Here is a 6,000-nt window from a genome sequence, read left to right as displayed (position 1 = left end):
ATTTCAAGTTTGAAATGATGAGAGGTACTTGAAAAGGTATTGCTTCTAGTCATTAAAAGATCATATTACTTCAATTTCATCTTTTTACTTTATTGTTGTGAAATTAACATAAAATGGAATAAGGAAAATAAAGAAGATATGAGACTAAGATTCAATGGTTCTATCTGAGTTTGATCGGGAAGATATAATATACATAAAATTATTTTTTTTAAAAATAATATTATAAATAAAAATATAATAATTATGTAATAATTGAAATCTATGGATTTATAGATAATTTGTTAACTAATAAATTTATTATTATAATGTATTGCTATTTAATACATTTATAATAAAATTGCTAACTATAAATTATATAAATAATTCTATAAACATTTATGTCAAATTCTATAATATTAATTAAGATAAAAATTAATTTTTAAGTGGTGAATATATAACATAGTTAATATAATTAATAAAAATTTCTTTAAACAAGACATATCAGCCTTTAATCCCTCTCAACCATGGGTTGGTTACATGAATCTTTTTTCTTCGCTTGTGTCATATTAAATGTCAACTACCCATTTAATCTAATATATAAAGGTTATTCTATATTTTCTAACAATGTCTTTTTGTTTCTACTCCTACCTTTCTTTATAAGTCAAAATCTAAACTCTACTCTCCTAAACCGGTCATCAAAAGGCCCCATTTTACATGTGACCACAACATCGACAAGGCAACTATCTAATCTTAGTTCTACTAGAGCTATCCAACCATTTTCACGTATTGCTCATTTCGTTCTTTCTCTACAAGATATAACCACTGCATCCACCTGAAGCATCATATCTTCTACCACAACTTAAAAATTTCTTTGATTTATTTAAAATAATATTTATGTAATTTGAATTAAAAAAACTTTATATTAGATTATTTAATCTCTATTATCACTTAAGAGCTCTTGCTTTTATCTTGTATATATATAACTTTTATTTGCATGTGATAATTGCCTTAGACAGGCAATGAAACCAAAATTTAAGTCAAAAAAAGAAAGAAAAAAATATGTGAATAAATTTTGTGGTATTGGTTGAATAATTAATTATGAAAATTTAATGCTCATATAAATTAAAACATGATTAATATAACTTAATGTATATTCAAACTCAAATAATATCTTACTATATATTTATTTAAATTAATTTCATTAAATTATTTAAGTCAAACAACATTGAACGCGTACTAGTTCTACAAAAGCTGAGACCATTCAACAATTCACGAAAGAAACCGGGATGGTTTAAACTGATTATGCTAATTGATTATGCCAATTTAATAATGAATCAAATCGTAGATATTGAACAGTTTTTCACATTTGAATCAATCAAACGGACCAGTCTTAATCCAGTTTTTAAAACTATTCTTTTAACAAAATAAGCAAACGAGAACTTACATCACTTAGCACATTTAAATCAATTTTCATTCGTTTAATAATTTAGATTCTTCGTTGCAGTAAAAAACGTCGACAACTTGACAAAAAAAAAGCACAATAAGTGGATATCAAGGTTTGGCAGGCGCTCTGTCATCAATCTCATTATGAAAGCACAATCAGCCATCTGTTCGTAAGGCCTGGCTTGAAATCATTACAGACTAACTCTACTACACTTGAGCTACGCGATTAAGAAGGTATTATAACAATAATGTAAAGGACTATCTCCTCTGAATCTCGACATTAAGAAAATATTTCTTGCAATGACAACGAAATCCAGTCCAAAAAAGAGAGGAATTTTGGCGCTAAATCCTTATTAACCTACGAACCACTTGAACCATTGATAGTGGTGCAGATAATAGCAGATTAAATCTGGAACTAGTGAAGCTGAAGAGTTATGCTGCAATCGGTAGTGGAACATATATATCATGTTGGAGGCTTATTGGAGAAAGATCCGAAGAATGATGGCAATGGACAAGAAATGTCAGGAAAACTTGAAGCAGATTTTTGTTGTAAGTGGCCTCTTAAAAGATCAAGCAAGGAGTGGAGATATCAAAATGGAAACAAAATTCTAGATAGTTTTTTATCGGAATAGTTAGAGAAGATTATCAATGTCAGTCTCAATAATTAATCGCCACTAAATTAATAATGGATTTAAGGCCGTTTCACGTTTAGAATGAAATGTCTAGGTTAGACGAGGATCATTGTTGAAGATTCCAGAAGAAGACTCGAAGGCTGACTCTACTGTGTCGGAAAGGCCAAACTTTGTGGAGTGTCAATAAGGTGCCATCTCGCGCTTTGTTTCATCCATGCCAAACCAAGTATAGCCCATACTCGGGCTACGAGAACAAGCAACAGCATTACCAATCTGGCGGTATCTGCAGGTTCTAATAAAATTTATGAAGGAATTAACGTCAACAGCAAAAAGGCTGAAAAAGACAGAAGAGCAGTCTGTTATGAGATGTGGCGTAAGCCTATGAATGATGATTTCTCCAAAGCGAAGGGGCAACTAAACCTATATCGATTGAATAATTTAAATTCGGAATTGCATGCAAGTTGTACTTTCATTAAGGAAATGCCTACGGACAGCAAGGTGCGAGAGGATCTAAATTTAAAAAGTAATAGAGAATGCCCAACGAAAAAGAATGACTTAAATTAAGTGAGGATATTTATTGAAACTGGAGTAGCACACAATCTCATTACTGATGTCATAATCACAAGAACATGATGCGGAGATGTCATATAAAAATTTATAACTTAGGTTAGAGTATTTGGATCATTTATGATTTTATGCGATGGATACTTAAGTATGAGTGTTTTGATTGATTATAGATGGCAGATGACATTAGCATTCCACTGATTACATTGTTTGACTAACTCGCAGTCAAATAACTTAATTCAAGTGAAAATTTAGGCATTTGTTCGAGACGAACTTTCTTTATTATCTTTTTACAATTGCTTGGTCTAGTACAAAAAAAAAAAATTTTGAACTAAAAGATACTTTAAAGAAGAAGAAAGAAGCCGGTCCCAAATGAAATTCAGGCTCATTTAAGCGACGGTTTTCACGTGCTTCTTAAGAAGTCTTTCCTAACTAGAAGCTGCTTTAAGAAACAATAGAAGAAGCTCATCGCCAAAGCTTCTATTTTGAAAACAACTTTTTATGTGTTGATTGTTAAAGAATAATCACAATTTCTTTCTTCTCATTATTGTTGTTGCGTACAAAAATTTTATGCTACGAATTTCTTTTTATGATGAATTTAAAACAAAAATTATTTTTTCCGCAATGACATACTTTAAAACGCCCTATAAAAAAAAAATAGAAGCCATCCAAGAATGACCGTAATTTTTCAAGTTAGGATTTAAGTCCACATCGAAATTAAAGTTGGGATGATGACGATATCAAACAAAAACAATGATTCTCACATTAAAGTATGCTTCACGTACATTACTGTTACCATAAAGTGGTGTTAGGCGTCATCGATTTATGAGTTAGTATAGAAGCAGGAAGACCAATTCACATTCAAGTTCACAAATAAAAAATAGTTCTATGGGAACTCCTAATCTCTTCAAAATCATACCCTTACCCTTGTTCTTCCTCAAAGAAGAAACAAAGAATTAAATAATTATAAAAAAAAACCCATTGATGTTCCTGCATTGTACTCTTTAAACAAGTTTCGATTAGACGGTTTAAGAAGTATCTCAAATGAAGATAAAAACATAAACTCTTAGGGTTATATAAAAGTGTAAACTAGCAAAAGATTCATAAATTATGGAGATCAATACTCAAGTTAAATATGAGAAAAGAATACACAATATGAACCATCAACTCGCTTTAATGTAAGGATCAAATAATAGTCTCCAACTATTTTGAAGCACATTTGGTCCTCTAATGTCCCGCAAAAGCGATTTTGTTTTTGGTCTTGCCATCTAGATGATTTAGAAAAGGCATATGATAAAGTCCTCAAGAGAGTCTATGGAGAGTTGAGTCCAATATGCTATATTCAAATCATTAAGAGTTATGTATGCATAAGTATTACTTGTGTTCAAACACAAGTGGATTTGACCTGAAGAAGTTTTTCTATTCGTTTGGGTTAATCGTCAGATGCAGCCTTTAAGAGCCCATATCTTTTTGCTTTAGTCATGGATGTTTCTCATTAGACATTTGCAACGAGGATGACGTTGGTTATTGTATTTTGCCTGATAGATATTCTTCTTGTTGATAGACTAGAGAGGGGTTGATAGGTTAAACATTTGAATTATGGAAGGTCAACCTTAGATGGTCTTAAGAGTTTTCGCTCTGAGATAGATCTAAAACGGAATATATGGGAGTAATTTTAGCGTAGTAATAGACCTATGAGGGGATGTGATTTGGGCGATCATGGTCATTATATAAGAGTAACCGCAGTTAGATATTCTTGGACTATTGTTAGAGTGATGGTGAAATAGATGGGATATTATCGCAGAATCTTCAAGTGGAATGGTGTGAAAGTGCGAGGAAGTCATCGGGCTTGTTATGTGTATAGAAATGTTACCCCTCAAACTTAAAGGGAAAATTCTATAAATAGATGGTAGTGAGGCTGGCAATCTTTATGTTCGAGATTGTTGGTCATTAAAGAGAGCATCAATATAATAGTTGATGCAGAGTAGGATGTCAGGTGGATGAGTGGCTTACCTATAGAGGATAGGATACGAAATGGAGCATATACGTGAGAAGGTTGGAGTAGTACTTCCAAGTAGAAGAAAGGATAGAGAGAGTCTGCCTTAGATGGTTTTGGTTCACATAAAAGGCGGGCCTTCCGATACTCGGTTAGGAGAGTAGAGGAATTAGATTTGCTCTAATGTTTAAGAAGGTAGGCGTGACCTAAAAAGATTGGTTAGAAAAATTGAGGGGTAAAATGACCTTTTCTTTTAGATTTAAAACGGAATGATTTGACTTTTAATAGGAACAGCATTGGAGGATAAAGGAATTCATGATAGCCGACCAGTAGGTGGCGATAAAGGCTTGATGTTGTTGGTTGTTGTTGCATTAATGATAGAGTTGATGGTATTATAGTTTATGAGCGTAGTCTTTTTTTAATTAAACATTGTAATAAATAATTTTTTAAGGAATATAATTTTTGAAAAATTTTTATTATACTTTTTCTTTAATAAAAATTATACATAATTTTAGTTTTATAATTAACATCAATTTCTTATAAATAAAAAATTAAACTGTTCATGTTTCTAAACCTCGAAAACTCTTAGGGGCTGTTTATTATATTTATAATTATTATTTTAAGTTATGGCTACCATAATAATTAATATACATAATATAATTTAAAATTCTAAATTGAATTATCAATTTAATTGGAATAATTAATAATTTATATCCTTCTGACCTTGCCCTGTGTGACCAAATCAAAACTAAAAAATACTCAGCACTACCATCTCTCTCCTGCCATCCACGTCGTGCGAATCGCACGCGCAACTGATGTCGTGTCTCCCATGACCGGTCTCATGCGTTAAAAAGAGGGAAATTGAGGCTTTCGGCCTTCTACTTGGCTCCTCTAAAAGGCTTTCCGCTCCTCTTGCTTCTCCATCCTGCGAACCGGGAGCTTTCCGACGTTTTGATCGGATTAGAGACGACGTGAGCTCGCCGCCATGTGGAAATCCCTTTCTTCCCTATATGTGCGGCTCGGCCTTCTTCCTTTCTTAATATAAGTCAAATCTAATACCTCTACTCTCCTAACCGGGTCATCAAAAGGCCGCCATTTTATGTGACCAAACCATCCAAGGCAACTATCTCTAATCTTATGTTCTACTAGAGCTACTCCAACATTTTCACGTATATGCTCATTTCGTATCTTATCTCTAAAAATAAAACCACTCATCCACCTAAGCATCATCATCTCTACCACACTTAAAAATTTCTTTATATTATTTAAAAATATATAATTTATGTATTTGAATAAAAAAACTTATATTAGATTATTTAATCTCATATCACTTAAGAGCTCTTCTTTTATCTTGTTTATATAACTTTTTAATTTGCATGTGATAAT

This window comes from Dendrobium catenatum, unplaced genomic scaffold (genome assembly GCF_001605985.2).
Source record: "Dendrobium catenatum unplaced genomic scaffold, ASM160598v2 fragScaff_scaffold_390, whole genome shotgun sequence".
NCBI classification, from domain to species: domain Eukaryota; kingdom Viridiplantae; phylum Streptophyta; class Magnoliopsida; order Asparagales; family Orchidaceae; genus Dendrobium; species Dendrobium catenatum.
This window is presented reverse-complemented; position numbering follows the sequence as displayed.